The sequence below is a fragment of the Xenia sp. Carnegie-2017 genome, unplaced genomic scaffold (assembly GCF_021976095.1).
Source record: "Xenia sp. Carnegie-2017 unplaced genomic scaffold, XeniaSp_v1 HiC_scaffold_6, whole genome shotgun sequence".
Lineage (NCBI taxonomy): Eukaryota > Metazoa > Cnidaria > Anthozoa > Malacalcyonacea > Xeniidae > Xenia > Xenia sp. Carnegie-2017.
Window position 1 is genome coordinate 19,038,545 of NW_025813526.1, and position 26,825 is coordinate 19,065,369.

At 29.8% G+C, this 26,825-nt stretch overlaps 4 long non-coding RNA genes and 1 pseudogene across 6 annotated transcripts in view; 2 read left to right on the forward strand and 3 right to left on the reverse strand.

The window, feature by feature from the left end:
• The window catches only part of LOC124456826, a 36,950-nt gene that overhangs the window by 7,131 nt on the left and 2,994 nt on the right, over positions 1 to 26,825 (forward strand). Inside the window, exons 3-4 of one of the 2 annotated variants that reach the window (XR_006952489.1) lie at positions 8,191 to 8,204; positions 20,104 to 20,164. This is a non-coding gene — a long non-coding RNA (uncharacterized LOC124456826). Of the gene's footprint in view, positions 1 to 8,190; positions 8,205 to 11,071; positions 11,076 to 20,103; positions 20,165 to 26,825 lie in introns of those variants that run through there. The other variant, XR_006952490.1, reaches the window with a different exon arrangement.
• Positions 929 to 1,663, forward strand: LOC124456824. Its single transcript, XR_006952487.1, has 2 exons — positions 929 to 1,019; positions 1,157 to 1,663. It is a non-coding gene; the product is annotated as an uncharacterized LOC124456824 (long non-coding RNA).
• Positions 2,561 to 2,809, reverse strand: LOC124456825. Its single transcript, XR_006952488.1, has 2 exons — positions 2,772 to 2,809; positions 2,561 to 2,668 (listed from the first exon to the last, which is right to left on the reverse strand). It is a non-coding gene; the product is annotated as an uncharacterized LOC124456825 (long non-coding RNA).
• Positions 3,155 to 6,678, reverse strand: LOC124456815 (annotated as a pseudogene).
• Positions 6,818 to 25,034, reverse strand: LOC124456818. Of its 2 annotated transcripts, XR_006952482.1 has the most exons (3): positions 25,022 to 25,034; positions 6,991 to 7,067; positions 6,818 to 6,906 (listed from the first exon to the last, which is right to left on the reverse strand). It is a non-coding gene; the product is annotated as an uncharacterized LOC124456818 (long non-coding RNA). The 2 variants fall into 2 exon arrangements; XR_006952481.1 differs by lacking the exon at positions 25,022 to 25,034 and having other exon boundaries at positions 6,991 to 7,185.

Here is a 26,825-nt window from a genome sequence, read left to right on the forward strand (position 1 = left end):
CTTTGATTATTTTTTTATTTTCCGTAAATTATACACGTATTTAATAAAATATACATTTAAGTTGATTTATCCTAAGGGGAACCCCCACGGTCTGGGAATCTAAGTTCTTGATACAGAGTGTTTCAAAAAAAGGTATTTCAACTTTTACTTGCTGATGTGTGTAAAATACTGAATAAATAACTGTAGTTTTAAATATTTAAAAAAAGAGCTCTAGGTTCTAGCTATGGATGCTGTTGTTTGTTGCGATTTGGAAGGAAAATGAGTGAAATGCAAGCGCGTTGAAAAATTTTGGTCAAAGTCGCATTCTTTCACCTCTGAGCATATTTTCGTCAACATGAAAGGTGCTTCACTTTGATTTTGCTGGTTTGTTGACTGACTATCATGGTGATGTCTTATTTTTCAACCTTGAAAATATTTGAAACTATCTGACATTTACAATTTCCATGATTGAGCAAAACTTGATACTCAAGGATTCATTTTTTATCATTTTCGCGCACTATTTTGAACATAAACGACAAAGCATTTATTAAAATAGAATTCAAATTAAGATTGTCTGTTTCTTTGCCAAGGTATTTATAAACTTCCTTTATGTTGTAAGTTCTCATCACCTAACTAAAGGATTGTATCACATTAGCCAAGTCGTTGAAATATATTAGGAATAACAAAGGGCCCAGAATAGAAACCTGTGCACAGTAAAAAGAAAAGGGCCATTTTAGCCCCCAGAATGGGGCCAAAATATTGACCCCAGAACGGCCCCATAATTTAGAGCCAAATTCGGCCCTTTAAAGAGGGGCCAAATTCGGCCCTTTAAATCTAAACATGAAATGGTTCAATGCCCAAATTCCCTGAAGTCTCTGCATTTACATTTTTATCAGCTGTCAACTTTTGGAATAATTTTTACTTGCTGCACATTCTTTTTTTCATTGTCAAGGTTCGCAACATTCAGTTTTACATGATCCATCAAAAGAAGAATTAAAACAAATTGATGGTCACTTGAATGATCAAGATCTTGTGTACAAGTAAGTGGACATACATTGTCATGTATCATCCATGGGAAATTTTTCTACAAGCATTGGCTCTGCTTGGTGTGCAATATCTGACCCATGTGTGCTCATTAATTAATGAAAATTTTAAAGTATGTACTATTTTTTTATAGGACTTCCTGGGTAAAAATCCTTGGAACACTCTACAAAATTGGGGCAATTATCCATGTGGGCTTCAACAATTTTCTGCCTGTTTTTGCTGAGATTAAATCAATCCATGTTTTAAACTCATCAATTGAAAGGGTGTATTTTGCTGCTGAAATTTTGTACACAAAAGAGTTTTGTGAGCATTACCGTACCTATGTTGTAAACAGAGCAGTACATCCTGAAATTCAGTTTTACCCACAAAGATCGTTGCAGTACTATCTCCCACTTCACTTTCTGAATCCTGTCTGTTCACATAACCAGACACATGTTTGGCCTAAATGTGATATTCACAATTACAATTAATACCAATATTTACTGATTTAAAAGATGCAGTGCGTATGTTCATAATAAATATCATCACATTGTGAAATGTTGCCTATCAAAAATTTTTTGAGAACTAAAATATCATATCTTTGTCATAATATGTGATTTAGTTTGTTCAAAAGCAATTAAAACTGCTAAAATGCAAAAAATACATTCGTCATGGAGCCAAAACGGCTCTATTGTCTGTTTTAGCCCTTATTGTTAGCCAATACGGCTAGCAATTTCAAAAGCCAAAACGACCTCATGGGGCTAAAATGGCCCTTTTCTTTTTACTGTGTGGGTTTCCTGTGAGACTTTCTTCTTCTTGTGATATAACTCTTCATATTATAAAGCGAAAAAACAACAAAAGAGAGACGCAAAGGTATAGACACTGAGCTAGACACAAAGGTGGACAAAAACATAGACAAAAAAGTAGACACAAAAGTAGACAAAAACAGACAAAAAGGTAACACAAAGGCAAAAAGATATGCAAAAAGATACACGAAAGATTGACAAAAAGACGAAGACTAATGGAAACAAAAACAAAAGAGAGAGGCGCAAAGGTATAGAAACTGAGGTAGACCCAAAAGTGGACAAAAATATAGAGAAAAAGGTAGGCACAAAGGTAGACAAAAACATAGATGAAAAGGTAACACAAATAAAGTCAAAAAGATATACAAAAAGATACACGAAAGATTGACAAAAAGACGAAGACTAATGGAAACAAAAAGGTAGACACAAAAGTAGACGTAAAGACTAAAGTCAGACAAAAACATCATAATGTGCAAGGATTGTCGTTTCACAAAAAGATAAATTACTATTTTTTTCATTTGATTTTAGATATTTAGACCAACAAACTGAAAACAGTTAAACTTGTTTCGGAAGAAAAAGAATGGACGATATTAACCATCGTATCTAGCTAATTTCCAGCCTATCTGACAAATATCCTCAGTTTCATGTCGACGACGGCAAGCACAGAAGCAAGTTGGCCATTTCTTACAACTGTGCATGTCGCACACGGCATGAAATTGAAAATATTGACTGCAGTAAGAAAATTAGGAATTTTATAATTTGTTTTTTTTTATGAAGATAAATTCCATGTTTTTATCCCACAAGATTTTTACATTAAAAAACGTCGAAATTTGGGCGTTTGATAATGGCGTAGTTTTATTCATCTGTAAAGAAAATGAAATTGTGTAAAGTTACAATAGCTAATTTAAACACCTGAGATAAACACAACTTTCTAATGAGTTTATTTTGTTGCTGTAAAAATTTTACCATCATAAATCGTTGGTTAAAAGTGACTTGTCTTGCGAACAATTTTCGAGACAAGAATCGTGATCTAAGAAAGAAAAATGATCAGGAAAACGTTTTAAAACAGCCAAAGGCCAAGAAACTGCATTTGACTTGGAGACACTGGAGATTGAAACGTCGCTAAAGAACAAAATCTTTTGATTTCCCATTCATAGCTTGCCATGTAAACGGCCTGGTGGACTCACAATATATATACGTCTTGCAAAATTACTGTCAAAAACGATGAACGAGGAAAAAGATACTTACCATCTTAACATTTCCTCAGTTATAAAGCAGTTCAGAGGAAGTAGAATATCAATTCATAAATAGCTCAGCCTCAAGGGAATGGTGAACAAAAGCCAAATACGTTTTCATCGTGGTCAATAATCAATTTCTTTATTTATTCAAGTCCTCCATCATGGTGAATTAAAACCACCAACATTTGTTCTATGTTTCTCGATCGCATTAACAGAAAAATGTTCATGTCTAAAATAAAGCAAAGAATTAACATTAACAAAAACGAAAACTTTATAAGAAGACGTATATTTAGGTCATACATTTTGCATAAAGATATTAATGTCGTTTACATTTCACACTTCAATCAAAGAGAGAGTTCTCTCCGAACACGAATATCAAAAATCACATTTACCTGAACATGTTATGGAAAAAGTCAAAGATATACTTTGCTTTCGGCAAATATTCTTCGTGTTAGTAGGAAGGTAGAGATTTAAATAACGCATTGAAAGTTTGAGTTGATCTTAAAATATGCCCCAAGTTGCGGAAAGCGTGTGTTTTCTGATTGGTCAGTTCTAGGCGTGTACTTAATTCTACATGGTACACAAGTAAAAAAGACTTGCTGCTAAATGCACTCATTTCTTTTTGTTTTTTATGAGCGAACGCTTTAATTTTTAAGGTTCCTGCTTGCGTAACAAAGAAAATTCGTTATGTCGTTGTAAGGGTAAGGTCCGTTTCAAACGTCGCATTTTACGTGAACCAAATGCATTAAAAACAAAATAAAATGAGAAAAAAATCCTCGATATCTTTTGTTTTAAATACATTCGGCTCATGTAAAATTCCACGTTTCAAACAGGCCTAAGATAAATAGTAAACTCAATGACATAAAAAGCACTTAAAAAATCGCGGTATTTTTCAAGAACTCGAATATTCGTTAACCGCTTGAACGTACATTTCGACATTAATGTTTGTCATTATATAAAAGTTTCTGGTGAAGAACAGGGCTAATTTTGAAAATATATAAGCAAATAACATAATGGTAAGGAAACATTATTTGCTTTTTAATTCCTAGGTTAAAACATTTTCAAAGGTAGTATTGAGAAATGTCTTCGACGAGGATCGAGGCCTCTCATTACTAAGATATAGCGTAATTAATATTTCCACTTTTTTATATACCATTCCCAAATTTTATTAATTTAAACGTTTGTTTGTTCAGAGATTAGATAGTAGACACCAATGTTCGATGGACTAATGAAACGCAGGCAATAGCGAGATGTTTTTGACATTATGCAGATATATAACATAGAAAATGTAAACAACAAAGTTGTAGTGGTTGTGTTGGCAAAACCTTGTTATGGTGTTGTGTTTTGATATCCGACATTTTGAGTTTCCACCCATTTTTGTCAGATTATATCAATCATACTGGTATTTTGTAATTGTCAATCATAAAAAAGCAAATCCTTACGTTCTCATCAAGTGCCTATTTTTTACAAATTATCATTGTATAAAGAATGTTTCAATGATACATCCTGTATAATTATTAAAAGGAAAATTTAAAAGTTATAAGCACATTAAAGAAATAATTGTCGAATGCGTCAGCAACCAACCTGGTGAAACGGTAAATGAATTGAAGAAATAGAAATATTATTAACGTGAAAGTTGTCTGAAAGTCACTATTTTTTATACGGCTTATTTTGATATCTATGTTGCATGCTTCGTTGTTTGTCCGTCTATGCTTAATTAATCTTTAGCTTGCATTTATGTGTCTGTTGATATCGAAAATAATGAGTTACAACGAAACAATGTTAGTGCTCCAAAAACAAGAATATTTTAGGAGTAACAGAAATGGCATTGTTTACTACATCCAAAGAAGTTAAGTCAATTGGGCAAAAAAATATTTCTTGTGATCATTTATGTACATTTATACCTGTATTAGATGGCAATCCTTGACAGAATAGCGAAATGGTGACCCATTATGATCCATTATAAATTACTGGAACTCCAAAACCCTTTAGGTTTGTGCTATAAAAATATGAATGTTTAAATTACAAAGTTTAACCATGGGCGGGCGGCCCAAAAAATCACTGAAATTGTATAAACAAACGATAACTCGCCCCATTCCATCGTAACAGACCGTGCCCCGCAAACTTTGTATTGATTGATTGTATCTGTATTATATATTTACCTAAAAAAATATATTAATAAATAATAAAAACAAATACATAAATGAATATATAATATAGATACAATTAATCAATACAAAGTTTGCGGGGCACGGTGTGTTACAATGGAACGGGGCGAGTTATCGTTGGTTTATACAATTTAAGTGATTTTTTGGGCCGCCTTTAGTTTAACCTCACAAAGTTAAATCTATAACAAATGTGCTTCGCCAAGAAAATGCTTTAGCGAAAAATGTGAAATCTCTATTTCATCAAGATTTCAACGATGATAATATACCATCAACGTTTGGTGGTTATATTGTTTACCTCTGACTGACCATAACTTTCTTCAATTGTTTTTTGAAAGTCTCTTAATGTCATTCCATATTCCATATTTGTTTTTAACTTCTCTAGTTTAAACATAACAGGACAATCCAGTGATATACAGCTCAGTTGTTCATCTCTAGCTCCACAACACTGAAAACATATCTACAATATGAAAAAAATAAATGTCATGAAAAAGACAAACCATAATTATTAGGTTATTTATTAAGCATACCTATTTAAGATGACTGTATTTTCTTTCCCAGTTCCCCACTCTCCCTTCCAGAATAAAGACAGACTTTTGAGGGTTGCTACGACAACTTTGACACAAACCGTGCTGTGTTAATTGTTCACATACAGGACAGTGTAGAGTTGTAAAAAACAGAGAAATTGAACGCTAAAATTTGTTCAAATAAATTAATCTAGCTTTTTAATCAATTCAGGAATGTACTTATGACAAGTAACTTTTAGTTTCCTTGGAATAACACGATGTCGAGGGATATAGCGGGGTAGTTATGTATACCATGAAAACACATCAACACCAATCAAGGAAAAAACGCGATCCAATAGGGGAAGTATTTGTTTCTGAACATAGTAGATGGTATTGAGGCGTAGATTTTTATCATTTAACACATGAATAGGACTGAAGAAAATTAAAACAAGAAGATTGTTTAATGAAGACAATCATATTTATACTAAAGTATTTATTAATAACATTCCAACAGCTTTTGTCATGATACATAACGTAAAATAATGAATGACAGCAACATTTGAACTTACTCTTTAACCAATTGAATCAATGGTAGTCCAGGACTGCCGTTAACAATGACGTAAGGTACACGTTCTCCCACGCGAGGTTCCGCGCGACGATCACGTGACAAATGACGTCTATACAAAAATAGAAATAGTAAAACTGTAATCATGAAAACAATATAAAGAGGATTTTTCATTTCAACAATAAATTGAACTTTGCAACTTCCAAAGCTGGAACACATGCTTTTGGTTTATATCTTTTCATACCACGATATTCCTTAGCAAAGATGAAATCCTGAATCGATACTCTATCTTTCATCATTTTAACGAACTGCCGCTGGACAAACTTCTTCACAAGACTCACGTCTCTTTCTTCAAATAAAATCCTTAAAGACTTCTCTAAAATCTGTTAGAAAAATAAAATCACAGAGTGTTTGAACTCAAAATTACCTCCCCCCTGCAGAGTCTTGTGTGATTGGATGACACAGTAAATATTGTCGATTGTTCCATACCATAGCGACCACTGGACATGTATCTCGCCGTACAGTCTCTATTCCTTTCGCATCAAACACTGGATCTTTCTGTTCTAATGTTTCGTACATATAACCAACGTAACGTTTCTTTGTTTGAAGAACACAAGGCATATATACCTAAAAAGTCATCCCTAGTTATACATAAATGTATCTTAAATTCAAAATCTCTCAAATAGATACAATTTTGCAGTAGATAAAAACCTTTTCAAACTTTAGTTTCACAGGTTTAGGATTCTCTGCAGTAACAGCATCAACCATTTCTTTTCCAATCTTAAACGCTTCCTCTTTACTGGCACCTTTTACTAATATGAAAAGACTATCGGTCTCCCCATATACCACACGAGAACCCACTCATACCTTGTGTTCACGAGATTCATAGCTCGTTCCAGGGTCTCGCGTGCTTTACAAACAATGGCGTCAGTAATCTGATGAAAAACAGAAAAGAATATTCAGATGGTTTTATGAGTAAAATGAATCCAGTATGACAATAAGCACTTGATAGATTTTCAATCTGAAAATGTGACTTAGTCCAGGCTCACGATAATCATAATAATCAACATGTATCCATATTAAATATATTATATATTTACCAATTATCTGTGGTAAATGTATTATATATTTATTGTATCTTAAATATATATGTGTATTGGTAAATATATAATATATATAATATAGATACAATCAATTAATACAAAGTTTACGGCTCACAGTCTGTTTAGATGGAATGGGGAGAGCTATAGTTTCTTTGAATTTCTATCATGACAAGATCAAAGTTACCTCAACACTCGGCCTTCGTCCTGAGAAGCTTGCTGATGTGTAACCATAAGTGACATTTGCAATCAACTTTAACGCAAGTTGTCGAGCATCAAGAAGTTGAAGAAGAGTCTCAAAATGTAAATTATTTATGATATTGAATGATTAAAGAAAAGAAACGAAGAGTGGAAAGGCATCTTTTTTGAACATGATGAAATCTCCATGACGTTTTAGTTACTGGATCTTATAAAAACATCAAAAATCGCTTCAAAAACAAAGGTTTAATAAAACCAACTTACTTTACCATCTTTACAATCTTTCATAGCTTTCTTTACCATAATACGTGTGTCTAATATCTCCTCCAACATTCTAAAATAAATGAAACTTATTGAACATATAACAGCCAAAGATATCAAGACCCATTTAGGACAGTAAAGACATAAGAAGGAATGCTATGTACATCGAATGACAAAGAAGGAGCGCTATGTACATCGAATGACAAAGAAGGAACGCTATGTACATTGAATGACAAAGAAGGAGCGCTATGTACATCGAATGACAAAAAAAAATTGCAAAATATACTACAAAATGCAAATGTTATTTTTTCAACAACCTTTTGAATCAATAAAAATGTGACCTGTAAAGTAGCATAGTACATGGGGGTACGAGAGCACAAAAAGTGCTCTCATATCCCCCATGTACTATACTACTTTTATACCGTGGGTAAAAACTATCTTTACAAATAAATGTTAACAAGCATCGGTTTTAGATGGCCCCAGCCAGGAGGCTATCGATTTAGCGAAGCTAAATCGCAGAGGTGGGAAAAAACTCAAGTTTAAAAATATGGAATCTATATGTTTTAAAAACTATCTTTACAAATAAATTTTAACAAGCATCGGTTCAGAGGGGCTTGGCAGCTCAAATTTTAGCGTAGCTAAAATTGAGCAGGGGATGAAGCCCCGAGAATTCTAGGCGACGGTGGGGAAATTTTCACGAAGTGAAAATTCGGAGCCGAAAGTGGCATTCGATGAATATTCGAAGAATATTCGAGAATAACAGAGGCTTAATATATGCTCTTTTAAAACTATCTTTACAAAATATGGAATCTATATGTTTTTGAAATATATAGATGCGTTTTAATTTTACAAACCGTCTTCAAAAATCAATTGTTAACAAAGCATCGGTTTTAGATGGCCCCAGCCAGGAGGCTATCGATTTATCGAAGCTAAATCGCAGAGGTGGGAAAAAACTCAAGTTTAAAACTATGGAATCTATATGTTTTTTATTTGTCTGTCAGGCGCGTGTCTTAGTGCATGTTTTTAATAATGGTTGTTTAATGTAGTTAGCACACGGCACCAGCGCATTTTAATAATATAATGTTTTACAAAACTATGGAATCTATATGTTTTTTTAATTTGTCTGTCAAGTGCGTGTCACATGTATATGTTTAACAATGTTTTATATAATTTTTGTTAAAAGTGTTTTTTACTAATTGGATCAGGATTTTGAATTTTTTTGTATATCGCTTTTGTATTAATTACTTATTACAAACAGTTATGTGATATGTAGTCAAACATGAGCAGGAGGTATGTATGATTTTACTCTAACAGAGGCCTATGCTACATGCTTACTACACATTATAACTGTTTGTTAATATTTAGTTATTTGAACTGATATTATAATGGCCATAAGCTAATGTTGTTACACCATCATCTAATATATATCGTTTATCATCAAAACAGCTGAGTGATACTTTATTAATTTCATAACTACTAAGTTGATGGTTTACACTTCTAATAGTTTTCATTGTATGATGCATTTGTTTGTTTTCAAATAGTGTTGTTTTATAGTCTTCATGTTTTATTTTACTCTTAATAATATTTTTCTTAATTCCTTTAGCTTTTTTATCTCCTTTATTATTATCTTTAATATAACTGTACATTTTACTTCGTAACCCAACAAATTCAGTAATTGAGATTCCAGCGGCTTCGTCTTTAAATTTACCAATAACTTTTTTATTAGTCTTATCATAATATTGAGAATCTTCTGGGTAATCACTAAAATCAAATTTATCATTATCAACACAAAAATCTTTATAGACATCTTCAGTTTTGATTTCATATGTTAAACTATCTGTGTCTGTGAAAAGAAGTTTAGCTTTATCACCATATTTCTTCTTGATATAATTGTAATGAAAATCATACATCAACGTTTCACTTAAATCTAAGATACACATGCCAACATATGTAGGCCTGTTAAGGGTTAGTGTTTCTTTGATCTTATGCACAGCCACAAGATTCTCATTGAAGATTTTACTACTTACATAAGTAGGTTTTGAAGCTAATTTTAATAATTTATTTTTATTAGTTACCAGTCTAACATCTACTCGTTTTCGTAAATTCTCCATAGTCTTGCCGAATACTGAATTATTCATTAATTTGAAGAAGTCTTTTTCAAAAGAATTTTTTGCATTAGTTCTTTTTTGAGTATTAAAGTCTATGTATTTTTTCAACCATGGAGATTGATTAAATTCAAGTACTCTATGTACTTTTTTAACTTTAACCCAAGATCTAAATATAGTTGAAGATTTCTATAATGTAAAACGTATTTGTATTTATTTTTTAAAGTTGGAATCAGTTTGCTTACTAATCCTGTTGATATATTGTAATTAGAAGCAATTGTCTTACAATATTTTGACAACATGTCGCTAGTTACCTTAAGTTTTTCTGGTGCAACAGGATAATCGTTATGTAAATCATGTAGTTCTTTATTGTATTCTAAATCAACTTCTAAAATTAAACCTTTTTTACTATCTGCTTGATATTTAGCAAGGTTTATGTTGTTAATCTGTTTATCAGTTAACCATTTGAAATTACCAGTAGGTAAGTTTTGTGACATAGCCCACCCATACAGATTGTTAGCATCTAAATACGTTAAATACTTTGATGGCTTATTATTATCATAAGATGATTGATATTTGTTATTAGCTTTACCATATCGATTAGCAATATAACTAACACCTCCTCTCATACCCTTTTCAATGAATTGAAACATATCAATATCTGTCATTAATTCTAATTTAATATCTGTCATCTTTAACATAGCATCCCAAGACAACCCAGGAGATGTGAAATAGTGGCATGGATCTAATTTATAGTATTCTAAGCATGTTTTTCGAAAGTTTTCAAATACATCACTTAATAGAAGGATATCAGATTTCAGATATAGGTCGTGATACTCCCCCATGTTTTTCAGATTGAATGTATTCCACACTTTTTGTGCATGCTTATAAGCATCATCTGATATATTCTCAGAAGTAAGAATACTATAAAAGTCTTTTTTTGAAGGTAACTTCTCATTAAATTTTTCAAATGAATCCATATAATCATATGGATATATGCCTTTTTGAGTCATTAAATTAAATTTTTCACCTTTAAACTGATTAGAGGTATATTTAAATGAACCTTTAGGTAGGTTACTAACAAGCTTTCCAGACTAGAGCTCATAAATTGAAAACTATCAATAAAAGTAAGGTGGTTACCTAACATAAAAGCCATATACTTTTCCATATTATTAGGTATAGCATTTATATTCATTTGAATATCTTCTCCTTTTTTGTTTTTGTATGTATGCTTCTTAACAATAGCTCCGATTTCTTGCATAATAAAATGGCTATCATATCCTCGTAAATTATGAAATATTACTGGGATCTTTAATTTATCAGAGTCTATTCTTAGTTTTAAATTACAATCTTGATGTGCTGAGCCTCTGTATTTACTAGTGATATGGCAATGGTCTCGAACTCGAATATCTTTGTTAGTATATTTTTTGTTACAGATATGACATTCATCAGCTTTTTTAAATTCTTCTTCATTATCAGAGGTCATTTTTAATGGTTTATTAAAGTGAGTTTTTATAATATTTTTACAATATTTAACTTCTTTTAACATAGCTTCCATAAATTTGTAAACAGCCTTTTCACCTCTATATATTTGAATTTTTTTCGTGAATTTATCATCATAACAACAAACAACTTTATATCCATAGCCACAGTCTGTGTGCTTCTGATAGGCTTCAGTGAATGATTTTTTATTATTCTGATTACAACCAGATATCTTTTCTGTAATAGCCTCAAAGTCAGCATATATAACAAATGGTATTGGTTGTTGCTTATGATAGTTGTTGAATTTAAGTATGTTATTATTTTTATCAGGCATTCTTATTGATTGTATACCATTTATTAATATACAGTTTTCTATATGGTTATTTAATATTTTTTCAGAACTAAAACATTGAAGACATCTCATACAAAAATGTTTTCTTTCTTTATGTTTAGTTTGATTGTACATAAATTTATTAAAATCTTTTATTAATACATAATGTATGTTTTCATTATCAGTTATCAATAGTAGTTCCATATGGTCTTCAAATTTTTCTTTTGAAATGAATAATGGGTATGGTTGTTTATCTTCATAACCGAAAACGTTAATGTTAATTCTGTTTTGCTTTTCGATTTTATTATGTTTAACAGCCACTGGAAATTCAATCCCAGAGTAGTCTAATTTGTTAATATATTCCTTATCAGATTTTTTAATTCTCTGTGGGTCTTTATTTTGTGGATTTAAATATCGAATATGGCACCATCTAAAGCATTCATTATCTCTATTTTTGATATTAATTAATCCTTTTTTACTATTTTTAAGTTCTTGTGGTAAATTAATGTATGAACTCCCTTTAAGTGGTTTATATTGTACAACATTAAGATAATGGTTATCTACAGAGCGTATAACCCATAATGAAGATTCTTGTGTAAATTTATCAATCTTATTTAATATATTTTGTTTTGAAATTTGTAAGGATTCATTGATTTCATTAGAATTAGTAATTGTTAAAGCTGGACTGTTGAAATAAGCAATTTTTGTTAAAAAACCAGCAGTACCACCATCTTTTATTTCAAATTTTTCAAATGTTATTTTAAGAGTTTCAATATATTTAAGTGCTTTCATTGATGTTAATATTTCTTTAATATAATATGTAAGATACTTTCTAGTGTTCTGTAATTGTTTCAATGGATCTTTATTGTTAATAATGCTTATTTCATATGACTTTGTATAACCTTTAAGAGCATTGTTTGTTTCTCTTATTTCAACTCTAGGTGTTGGTATTGGTTTTTTATTTTTATCTGATAGCATCTGTGTATTGTTCTCATACTCTTTAATCATATCTTTTACACTCTTTCTTCGTTTTGGGACTGGTGTTAATACTTTTATTAATTCGTTTTTTCTAAGTTTATAATAATCTTTAACCATTTTTTCTTTAGCAATAACTTTTAACTGAGATACAGTCATTTGTTTGATATTGGATTGTGATAGTACTTTTTGTACTGGTTTGGAAATTAAAGTATTATTAACTTCAACCTTAGACTTTTGATTTAATATTATCTTAATTAAATCATTTCTAGTCAACTTTTGGAGCGCATCTCTATTCATCTTATGCATATTATATAATATAGGCTTGTCTTTAAGTACCTTTCGATTTAAATAATCTCTATTCATATATATACTATATATTTTATTTTTTTTTAAAAAAAACGCACTAATTTTAATTATAGAAATAAATCTATATTTAAAACTTTTTATAAAAACTATATTATTTTTAATTTTTTGAATTTCTTAAATGTTTTCTAGTTCTAAGATGTAAAGTTTTGTATGCTAAACTATATGTTTTATTACATGAATCACAATGCCATGGTTTTGAGAGCATATATGATGTCCTATGTTGTTTGATTTGTTCTTTATTAAAAATTCTTGGCCTTCCTCTTATTAGGTTATCTGAACACATATATACTAATACTATATATTTTATTTTTTAAATAGTTATTTAATGCGTTTAAGATAGATTCTAATAATACCATAAGCAGTTATATGAGGACAATATTCATATAAATCAAATTTTATAACATGAATATCTGTATCTGTATTTTTAATTTCATATTCAAATTTACAATCTCGCCATTCATGAAATCTATTAAACAGAGCATATGTTATTTCATTAAAACGTGGTACATAAGTATTACTGTTGTCTATTAAACCTGGTTTAAATGTCTTTAATATAATAGGTTCTGTATCAATATTCATTGCACACATCACATGTAAAACTTTTGTTATATTTTCAACATTATATCTATTTTTTGAAAAAGATAACCAGTCCTCTGTATGCAACTCATATTCTTTATATTTAACCTGATCTTCTTTATAATGAAGCTCATAAGTTAATGATTTAATGTACATGTTTTTTTCTTCCATTAATTTATTTAATAAATCTAAACTAATTTTATTTTCTTTATACTTATATACATCTTTGTTTTTTATAACTTCAACCATTCTATATAATTACTATATATATTATTTTTTTATGGTGCGTTCAAATTATACAATGTTTTTTCAAAATCCTTCAAAACAACTTCTATATTAGAACTAGTTTTTTTACAACATAGAATAAAATTTCTAATCTTTTTTAATAGATCTTTAAGATTCATATATAATCATAAATGTTTTATTTCTTTAACTGGACCCAGTTGTTATAATAAGTACAGTCGATATCTTTATCCCACTTAAGGATTTTATATACTTCACCAAATAATCTATCGTCAAAAATCCTCTTTGTCTTACTATTTTTCATATCTTTAATATGGTGTTTTAATGGTATACCCCTACGGCTGGCTAAGCGTATTATATAATAATTATACATACTAACATTTTTTTTATTAATTAATTTATGTTTAATCATAGTACTAACAACCTTTATAAAATCATTTGTCAATTTCTCAACATATTCAAAAGTTACACACAATCTAATTTTATTATAAAACCATTTTTTCCTTGAATGAACTGATCGTTGACATTTCCAAATCTCTGGTATCCATTCATTAACTATCTTATATGAGTGAACAGAACCACAGTGTTTACAAACATTCATTTTATTGTTATCTGAAATAATTTCTTGATTTTCACAACATAAGTATGTCTTAACAGATCTATTAATATAACTATCACATATCTTTTTATCACAAAAGCAACAATTTACATAACCAAAAAACTCTTCTAACTTTTTATGAATCAATTTGTTACAATACATATAATATAATATAATATAATATTATATCTTTAAGTAGTTTTATATAATAAATATCCGGATATAATACCAAGACATACCATTGTAATAGATTGATATTTTTCATATTCTTAGATTTTGTAAAAGTCATTTAATTGTGGTTCTCTATGAAATGTTAACCGTTGTAATGTATTGTTTTTCTTTTCTAAGCATATATAAAGCTTTGTTTGTAAGTTCTATATCATTATCAGCATATTGAAGTTCTTGTCTAAGCTGTTGAATTTTATCATGCTGCTTGACTTCATTTTCATAGAACGCCTCTTTAGCTCTTTGTAATTTTTCTAGAGACTCATGGTATCTTTTCATTCCCTCAGTGTAACCGTTTTTATCATGTTTATGAAATAGCCAGCCTGCTAGGGAAAAACCTAGGCCGTTAACAACCGCTCCAAAAGCTGTTCCAGCCCCACTAGTAATAACACTTGTCATATATATTTATACAGATTTAACTGGATTTTCAGGAATCCACTTTTTGTCTTGAGCATATTTAACTAGCATTGTTGATGCTGTAACAGCAACAACCAGTTTAGCAAAATCTTTGATACTGTTTGTGTCTGTTAATTTTTGACCTAGTAGTTTTTTAGATGCCATTGAAAGACCTACAGCAGTTGTTGTCACAAGCACTGCATCAAAAGCTTCATTCATAAACTGTTTCTTAGTCATAGTGTTACTCATATATAATAGGAAATATTTTATTCAAATGAGTCTAAATTATATTGTTTATTTTTTTGTATCAAAACATGTTTTTCACTAGTTGTTTCTTCTCTAGCTTTATCGTTTGTTAATTTTTCCTGCTTTTTATCATTTTTCCTTGTATAATATAGACTAGCAATAGCAGTTAATACTCCAATAGTTCCAAATAAAAATCCGTAATTAATATTCCAGCTATCATCCTCAATTTTCTTTTTATTTTCTAATTCAATCCTATCTCGCATCTTTTTTTCTTTAGCAGCTTTCGATATAGCAGCCAAGCGTTTCCCAGCTTCAACTCTAAGAGGGTCTTTCTCTTTCTTAACTGTAGTTATCTTTACGTTTTCTTCAGACATGTTATATAATACTGTAGATTTTGTTCACAGATAACTCACAGATAATCTTATAGATAACTTACAGATAACTCACAGATCTTTATATTTTTTGTTATATTTACTCACCATATCATCTATAGGAGGGCAATTGCCTATTATAATATCATCGATAACTTTTATGTCTGATATAAATATCACTTCATCATAAGGTAATCCTCTTAAATATGATAGTCTAATTTTCTTTAATTTATTATACTTCCATTTATAACAGGTATATATCTTGTGATAGTATAAATACAACTTTTTTAGCTTTTCAAATTCCTCTTGACTTAACTGACTCGAAATATGGTTAAAATCTATTACTTTTTTCATATTATCAAACATATTTAACTAATATGAATGATGATAGCGTTGATATACCGAGTAAAGCAATCATATCTGTTTGATGGGGATTATTTACTATCATTTTTGTATGTTTATGTACTACGGGTTTTTTATACACTTCATCTAGAGTATTTAGGTGTTGTGATGGTGCATCTTGATATACTTTTTTAGGTTCTTCCCTTTTAACTCCATAATAATTTATTTTAGAATTAATACCGAATTTCATAGTTTTATTCGCTAATGCTAAAATATTATTATACCCATCAATCTTTTTATTCAATATGATCATACGGCTGGGTATTAAAATCATACCAGGGCTGATTACCATATTTAAAATAACATTCGTGTCTTTTATACTCTTTCTCATGTTAGATATCAATACAGTCATATCATTCTGTACTAGAGTATCCTTTACTAGTTTCCTAAAAACATTTTGGGTTTGCATGCTTTTAGCTCCATGATTAACTATTGGCCATCTTGTATCAGCCTGGCTACCTAGAACTGAATAAACAAAACTTTCAATGCTCTCTTGCAAAAGAACTTTTCCGATTTGTGTAATCCCTTCAGAATTATATGCAATGAAGCTCTTATAATCAGTAGTTGAATATTGAAAATTAACATAATACCCATCACCATTTTTATCGAATTTTAAAATACCTTTATAAGGTATATGCTTTTTCAGTTCCGTAAAGTCATATTTGTCTAATAACGATGGATGCTTCATAAATTTTTGAATAGTATAATATAGATGATACTTAACAAGGCTTTGTATAATTCTACTTTTATTAAAATTTAAATGATTAAGTGCAATACCGCATAAAAAACTGGCAACATATGCCCCACAAATCATAGCATAGTACGCTTCTTTTTTATAATTTAAATGACTTTTAATATTGTATCTTATACCAGTCGGCTGTTCTTTTTTACTTTTAATTTCACTTGTCCACGTAGCTGTTATAGGTGGTAAATTACTCATAAAATAATCATTCTCTGTGACATACAATCTGAAGTTACAGATATCAACATTTACCGACCTTTGAAATGTAGGTTTTACAATAAACTTTGAGGACCACCTATGGATCGTTTTATCAAAAAAGTCCTGGTAATGACCTTCATCCCCATTAACAGCTGCTATTAGATTTGAAAAAAAAGGCGTTTTAGTTGTTTCTAAATATATTTTTGGCCATGATGTATATGATACATGTTTTAAATCATCATCACCTAATTTTATAGCATTTTCTTCTATTTGCTTGTTTGACATATAATATAAGCTATGTTATATATGAAAAAGTTCACTGTTTTTATAGACGGAGATAGTACAAAAATTGACTTACAAGAAAGTATAGTAACATCTGACTATTCATATTTATATATCAAAAAAGCTTATGTGTATTGGGAATATAAAAATGTGAAATTAAATAATACTTTAGCTTTTACAATAGGCGCAACAAAATATAATATAGATGCTGGTTACTGGACTTTTAAAATGCTTAAAACGTTTTTTGAGTCTGTTAATGTAAAGCTTGAGATGGTAGAAAACAACGGAACTTGTAAAATAACTAATAATAATGACGAGGTATTAGTATTGTCTGATACTCTTATTAAAATGTTAGGTTTTAATGATACCATAAAAACTATAAAAAAGGTATCGTACAAAATGGTGTTTCTAAAGTGGATATAAACAGAGGATTAAACTATATTCAAATTTCTTCTAATATTGTAAATTCAAGTTATAATTATAACCCTGAAGGAAAAAAAAGTAATATAGCTTTAACTTTACCAGTAATAACAATTCAGTCGTTATTTGGCACTGTATACGAATACAATGATATTGAATCTAAAGTTAAAATTATAAAAGGAGCCTTTAACGAGCTAATATTTAATATATTAGATTAGAATTATAACAAAATTAAAGCAGACATTATTCTCCTTGAATGTTACCTTGAGTAAGTTAAATGGATGAAGACATTAAAATTGAGCAAAGTTTAAGAGATATTTATTATGATCCGAAAACAGGGTATCAATCAGCAGAACGGCTTTATCAGAAAGCATTAGAAGAAGGTATAGATGTTAGTAGGAAACAAGTTAAAAAATGGTTAATATCTCAAGATACATACACTAGATATAAACCTATTATTAGGAGACATAAATTCAGACAAACAAGGGTAAACTATCTTGATGAACAAATACAAATGGATTTAGTTGATATGGGTTCTTATAAGTATAAAAACAATGGTTATTATTGGATATTAACAGCTATTGAAATATTAAGTAGATATGCATTTGCTATCCCTGTTTATAGGAAAGACACAAATAATATGACAAAAGCTATTGCAAAACTATTAAGTCAATTTAAAGATAGATTTAATGATTACCCGAAACTAGCGCAATTTGATGATGGTAAAGAATTTTATAATGTAGGTGTCAAATCATTATTAGAGAAACATAAAATTAAGTACTTCTCTATTAAAAATGATAAAAAGGCTGCGATTGTTGAACGATTCAACAGAACACTTAAAACATCTATGTGGAAATATTTTTACAGTAAAGGAACATATAAATGGATTGATATATTGGATGATTTAGTATATAATTATAACAATACAAAACACAGTACAATCTTGATGAAGCCTAAAGATGTTAATAAAAATAATGAAGATGAAGTATGGAATACATTATACGGTCATGAAGTGGCTTATTTACCATTACCTAAGATTAAAATTGGTGATATGGTTAGAATATCAAAGTATAAATCTATATTTACGAAAGGTTATGAAGCAAATTTTTCAGAAGAGCTGTTTAGAGTAACTAAAGTTATTAGAGGAGATCCGACTTTATATGAGATAGAAGATGTAGAAGGAGAGCATATAATTTGTAAATTTTATGAAGAGGAACTATCAGTTGTGAATAAGAAAGACGATGTTTATAGAGTTGAAAAGATATTAAAACGTAAGAAAGTTAAAGGTAAAAAGATGGTTTTAGTTAAATGGTTAGGTTATGATAACAAACATAACAGTTGGATTCCTGAAAGTGAAATACAAAATATAGAGTAATCTATATAATGGATGAAGTAGATTTTGATTATATTGAATTAGAAGATAAGAAGCAAGAAGATAATAAGCAAGAAGATAATAACGATGATTGGCAAAATTTTCAATTTATTGATGAAACATCATTTAATGGTGATAATTTCGGTGTAACAATAAGAAGGCCGACAAATAAAAATAATACTCTTCCTGATGTTCCTACTTCCACTCCTATTTATACAGATATTTCTAGTCCTCAAAATGAAGTTTTTTTTGCTGTTGAAAAGTTTATTACAAGAAATTATAAAAAAGAGTTTAGATTTGATAACCTAAAAGGTGATGCAGCTTCTGAAGGTATAAATTTTAGATTAAATTTAGATAAAACTGATTCGAATGATATTACTTACAAACCAATAAATAAAAAAAATAAGCCAGGTGATAGTATATTTGTTTTAAAACGTAACAAAAATGGAGTACTAAAATACAATACATTAAAAAATGCTAAAGAAGCTGTTAAACAATTTAAAAAAGAAATTAAAAGAATTATTAATTTGCAAGATGAATTTATAAAAACTGAAGAGAGTATGCCTATGGTTAATTTAAATAATGAATATACAGAGAATTTCAATCAAATAACTAATGAAGAACTTAGAGAACATATAGGTGTGATGACTCCATCTGGAACTATTGATAAAAGAACACGACCACAATTCATAGAAGCACAAATAAATCACTTTTCTGAAGAGCTAAACAAAACTATAGCTAGAATAGATGAAATAGAAAATGAAAATGAAAATAGTATTGACAATATTGATGAATTAACCAATTTGCACGAAAGAGCTGCGGAATTAGAAATTTTAATTAGAGAAGAAGAAGATCAATTAGAAAAAGAGGATGTACGAGATAAACAGGAAGAAGACATTACTAGATTACAACAGTTTAAAGAATGGGTTAAGGAAAATATCCCAGGATTATCAGCTTTATTTATATCTGTGGCTGGTATAATTACAACCATTAAGCAATCCTACAAGGTGCTCAAACTGCTAATAAATTTTCTAAGGCTTTAACAAATATAGGTAAAAAATTATGGCCAGTGTTAGGACCATTATTGAATATTATCGCTCAGACTATATCTTGGGGAGCTAAAGGTCTAGCATGGGTAGCTTCTAATCTTTGGGTTTTAGCTATTGCTGCTGCTTTGTTAATATATGATCAGTATAAACAAAGAAGAAAATAAAATATGTTTTAATATATATGAATAGATTATTACAAGAAGAGCTTTTACCTGGTTATAAAAAGACTGATATGGCAAAAATTAAAGGTGACCGTACTTTTTTTAGTATAACCTTTAATCCTAATAGTCTTAAACCGAATGAACAAGTTTATATTAATATTCCGAAATTGAAAGCAAATAGTTGCTTAGTGCCTGGTTCACTTAATCTATCGTTTGATCTTAAAATCAGTAATACAAAAAGTCACTTTATAAATAATCTCAGTCAGATTTTACAACATAGACTACAAATTAAAGTGGCTGGGAAACCCTTTACGATTGTAGTGAACATAATGTTATAAGTGTATACAAAGACTTATGGTTACCTAAAAGTGATAGACAAGGCCTTATTGAATATGGTATATGTAGTCAAAATCTAAGAAAACTTATTTCAAAGGATGATAGTGGTGCAACAAGTGGAGATTCAGGAAAAGTAGCAGACAAATTAATTTATGATATTTATGGTACAAGGCAGAAAATTAATATTGATAATATTCTTAAAGATCATGGTTTGTATTGTCCATTCAATATGAATAATAACTTTCAATACATAATAACATTATCAGCAAGTGATCAAGTCCTTATCCCTCAAAGTGGTCAATCTATTGGTGATTATAAATTAAAAAATATTCAGCTAGAATATGAAACTATTGAAAATAAAGAAATTGCAGATGAGGTGACAAATTTATATTCTATAGGAAGAAGTCTATTTTATGAACATATAGCCCTATTAAAAAAGGAAAAATGGGATAAGTCGAGTACAATACAGAATGTTAACGTCAATGTACCCAGAAAAAGCATGAAAGGAATAGTACTGCTATTTAAAGAAGATGCAGTTAGTGATAGTGAAAAATTTGTATTCGCATTAATTGATGAAATTAAAATAACGGTCGAAGGAGTGCCTAATGTTATTTTCGCCCAAGGTATGGATAAAAAACAATTTTATGAAGAAGCAAGACGATTTTTCGATAGAAATATCCCGATAGATTGCTTCATGACAATTGAAAAATTTTATAAGGATAAATTTGGATTAATTATCGATTTACGCACCTTTCAAGAAAAAAATATTGCTGGTAACGGAAAAAAAATCGTTAATACTCAAAACGGCATTCTGCTCGAAATTAAAAAAAGAGCATATACAAAAGATTTAAACTGTTACATCTATGTTGTTAGTGATGCTCTTGTTCAATTTGTTAATAATGATTTACAAAGTATTCAATACTAAAATAACCAGTAATATATAAATGAATACACCTTTTAATATGATTATTTTAGGCATGACAAATCGTGGTAAAAGTTATTACCTTCTCAAAATGTTAGAAGAAAACTTTAATAGACATTTTGATTATATTATTTTATTATGTCCAACGCTATCATATAATAAAACCTATCAAGAATAGAAATATATAAATGATTCTGATTCAATTAAGGTAGAATGTGATCAAGATCAGGTAGATATTGTTTTAAAATATGTTAGTGATGTATATAAAGGCTCTAACAGCCTTATTATACTTGATGACTGTGCGAGTTGCTTAGATGTTAAAAATAGAACATCGGAATTAGTACGATTAGGGTTCAGTGCTAGGCATTATGGGCTTTCTACTATTGTAATTACACAGCAATTGACTAGTATTTCAAACCCTTACCGCCTGAATATACATTATCTAATTACATTTTATAATACAAACTGCAATGAAATGAAAACCATATTTGATGATTATCTTTATGGTGTTGAGAAAGATGATATAGAAGAAATAACAAAAAAATTGAAAAATAATAAGTATGCACATTTAGAAATCCAACTTGTGTTTCCATACAAATGGAAAATTGTTATTCCACAATAAAACATGTGTTATATATATGCCAAAGCGCAAAGAGCCTGAAACAATTGATGATATAATTAATGAGATTGATTCCGCAAATGATACTATCAAAGATGCAGTATGTGATGATAATATACAAGATAAACCGCAAGAAAGTTTTTATAAAAGAGATCAACTACTTAAACTAGCTGAAGATGGTGATTTAAATAAGTCAGTTGCTTACATTAAATAAGCTAGTCAAAAAATTATTGATAAATTATACATTGAATACGAGAAAAAACGATTACAAAAAGCTAATGAGTTTTTAACTGATTTAGTTATATCAAAATTTTCAGATATATTAAAAGGGTTTGATGCTATTGAAGATCCCAAAGAATTAACAAAACAGCTTAAATCAGACGACCTTTTAAAACGAGATGTTTATAGTTTAGTAGAAAAAATATCCCCTCTATTACCGTTTTTAGGAATTTTATAGGGGGTATAACAACCGTTAAACATGTTTACGAACATAAAAATAATAAACAGGATATAAAATCTGAGGAATAATATAAATGAGCTTATTTTATGGGCATGATAAAACAGATATTAATGTAAACATACAAGGATCTGTAGATAAAACACATCTATCAGATAATTATTATACTAAAACTCAAGCTGATGGTAAATTTAATGACTACTATACTAAAACGCAAGCTGATAATAAATATGCTTTGACTTCTAATTTACTAAAATATTATACTAAAACACAAGCTGATAATAAATATGTTTTTGTTTCAAGATTAGCCAACTATTATACAAAGAATGAAACAAATGGTAAGTATGCTTTAAGTTCTAATTTAAATAAATATTATACAAAGACTGAAACAGATAGTAAGTATGCTTTAAATTCTAATTTAACTAACTATTATACTAAAACACAAGCTGATGGTAAATTTAATGACTACTATACTAAAACACAAGCTGATGGTAAATATTATTCTAAAACACAAGCTGATAGTAAGTATGCTTTGACTTCTAATTTAAATAACTATTATACTAAAACACAAGCTGATGGTAAGTATGCTTTGACTTCTAATTTTAATAACTATTATACTAAAACACAAGCTGATGGTAAGTATGCTTTGACTTTTAATTTAACTAACTATTATACAAAGAATGAGATTGATAGCAGAGTAAATGGTAAAGTAGTATACCATAGCAATCAATTAAATTATAAAAATTTTAATAGCCGACAAGATACTATCAGAATTTTTTTTAATAGTATTAAATTTATTGAATTTACACTTTTATTAATAAATACGTCTAATAACTCTAAAACAATTGAATTAGATATGATAGTAGATAAAATTAAAAAAAAATTTATCATCAAACTAACAAATGATAATGAAAAAAAGATAGTTAATGCATTACTAGATTTATATTACGTATACTGTGCTGATGATGATTTAAACTATATTTATATTGTTATTGAACCAAAAAAATCTACAGCTTCACTAGGTTATAATGAATGGACAAGAAAACGGCTTAAAGCATTTAATGGATTAACCAAAATACAAGTTTATTCACAACATCAATCTACATTATCTATGACATCTAATGGTTTTTCACAAAATTTTAGGGCTACTATAGAAGATAATATTCTATCAACTAAAAAATTTGTAAATGATGAAATCGAAAAATTAAAAAAATTTATTAAAGATAACTATCAAGCTAAAACTTAAGATGAAGAATAATCCTCATGTTTGACTACATATCACATAACTGTTTGTAATAAGTAATTAATACAAAAGCGATATACAAAAAAATTCAAAATCCTGAAACAATTAGTAAAAAACACTTTTAACAAAAACTATATAAAACATTGTTAAACATGTACATGTGACACGCACTTGACAGACAAATTAAAAAAACATATAGATTCCATAGTTTTGTAAAACATTGTATTATTATACATGCGCTGATGAAATGCACTAGCTCCATTAAGCAACCATTGTTAAACATGTACTAAGACACGCGCTTGACAGACAAATTAAAAAACATATAGATTCCATAGTTTTGTAAAACATTATATTATTAAAATGCGCTGGTGCCATGTGCTAACTACATTAAACAACCATTATTAAAAACATGCACTAAGACACGCGCCTGACAGACAAATTAAAAAACATATAGATTCCATAGTTTTAAACTTGAGTTTTTTCCCACCTCTGCGATTTAGCTTCGCTAAATCGATAGCCTCCTGGCTGGGGCCATCTAAAACCGATGCTTTGTTAACAATTGATTTTTGAAGACGGTTTGTAAAAGTAAAACGCATCTATATATTTCAAAAACATATAGATTCCATATTTTGTAAAGATAGTTTTAAAAGAGCATATATTAAGCCTCTGTTATTCTCGAATATTCTTCGAATATTCATCGAATGCCACTTTCGGCTCCGAATTTTCACTTCGTGAAAATTTCCCCACCGTCACCTAGAATTCTCGGGGCTTCATCCCCTGCTCAATTTTAGCTACGCTAAAATTTGAGCTGCCAAGCCCCTCCAAACCGATGCTTGTTAACATTTATTTGTAAAGATAGTTTTTAAAACATGTAGATTCCATATTTTTAAACTTGAGTTTTTTCCCACCTCTGCGATTTAGCTTCGCTAAATCGATAGCCTCCTGGCTGGGGCCATCTAAAACCGATGCTTGTTAACATTTATTTGTAAAGATAGTTTTTACCCACGGTATAAAAGTAGTATAGTACATGGGGGATATGAGAGCACTTTTTGTGCTCTCGTACCCCCATGTACTATACTACTCTGTAACCAAATGAATGTGAAATATCCCACATTACCTAGGTAAAATTTCTCATCTTATGTTAGATTTTACATAACTGCTGTGATTGAACGCCCAACGGAAGGTAATTATTTATTAACTTTCTGAAGTGAATTAAGAATAAATATACTTCAATTCTTGTTTCAAACAAAAAGGTATGTTGAGTTTTTCAACGTTATTATAAGACACAAACGCTTTAACTGCGAGTAAACACAATGTCTGTAAATCGTAGACAACGGGCAACTTCCAGAAAAAAACTCGGGGATGAACACTTGTAACTGAAGCAACTTGACACAAATTACCAAAAAACGAGGTCAGACACTCAGATTTCATACACTGTCGATCAGGTTCATCAACGCAATCCAACGTATAACAAATTTGACCAGAACGCGAGCCAATAATGAACGTCTTAACAATGTAATCAAGTCGACAAGCTATGGTAACAGCAATAAGTTTTCCGTCAGGAGAATAACTGATATCAATAAAAAAATCAAAGTAATTGTGACGTTTTGGGTGAACTGTCAACCTTTTTCGATGGGCTAATTTGAAATTTTCAGAATTGTCAGACAGATTTAAAACGCGCCACACACAAAACAGCCCGAAACAATCACATATTGCAAATTCCCCACGGCCAAATGCAGGATTGTAGCAGCATTTTTTAACTGCTGTATAATAATTGTAAACACGAACGCGTTGTAGTACTTTTAAACTGTCAGCATCAAAATAGAACAGTTCGCCATCAGTGCTTCCTGCCAAAAGACGGCTGGCATCAGGAGACAGAGCCAAACAATTGAAGCCATCAGCAAGATACTCCATCCGCAAATCTAAATAATCTTCAACACCACTTTCATTCCCACTTTCACATCTTTCTTTTAACACTTGCTCGTCACGCTCATTTTCCTCAAGTTCCGTATAAAGAATAGGGCAACCTAATTGAATGCAATCAACTCCATTAAAATCAACTTTAAGATTAATCCATTGGTCGGGTCCTCCTTTTATAGATTCTTCTAAGTTCCACAAACCGTCTGGTAGTTTATACACGCGACACCAAAAACGATCCAAGTCATGGGGAAAATCAGGATTCAAAAGAATAGTGACGGCAATTCTCTTTCCATCTGGAAAGAACTTAATTTGAGAAATGCAAGCATGAAAACAGTTTATGCAATATACCGGTTTAGGTAACTTGCCGACCTCATTATCTGGGATGGCAAAAACAATCAAAGCAAAATTGATAATATCATATTTGTGACGATGATACACATCGAGTCCTGCACTTGCAGCGATTAACGAACCGTCCCAAGAGACGGCCCATTTTGTTTCAGGGTCAAAGGCCAACAAATAATTTTTCGAGTTCTTTTCAAATTTTATATCCATGAATTTCTTCACATCAGATTTAAAATCTTCACTTATAAGTCCTAGTGCATCGCTCCTGTAACTGTACAAGAAACTTTTCAAGGATGAAAAATAACACAAACAACGTATATCCATATTTGTTTCAATGTTGACGACATGCGATGGCAAAATACCGTCTAATTTCTAAATAAAAAAAGAGATGTTTTAATCTTAATGGGAAAAGCTCACCAGAAGTTCAATATTTCAAATATTTTATGGTTTATACCTTGCTCATACATATCTCATATTCAGGAAAGTTCGGAGCTGGTGAACGTTCAGATTCATCATCAGAGAAATTGGAAGACATCTCACAACTCTCTTTCCTTTCTCGAACAAGCCCTATTTATAAGAATACCTAAAAAAATCGACTATATTTC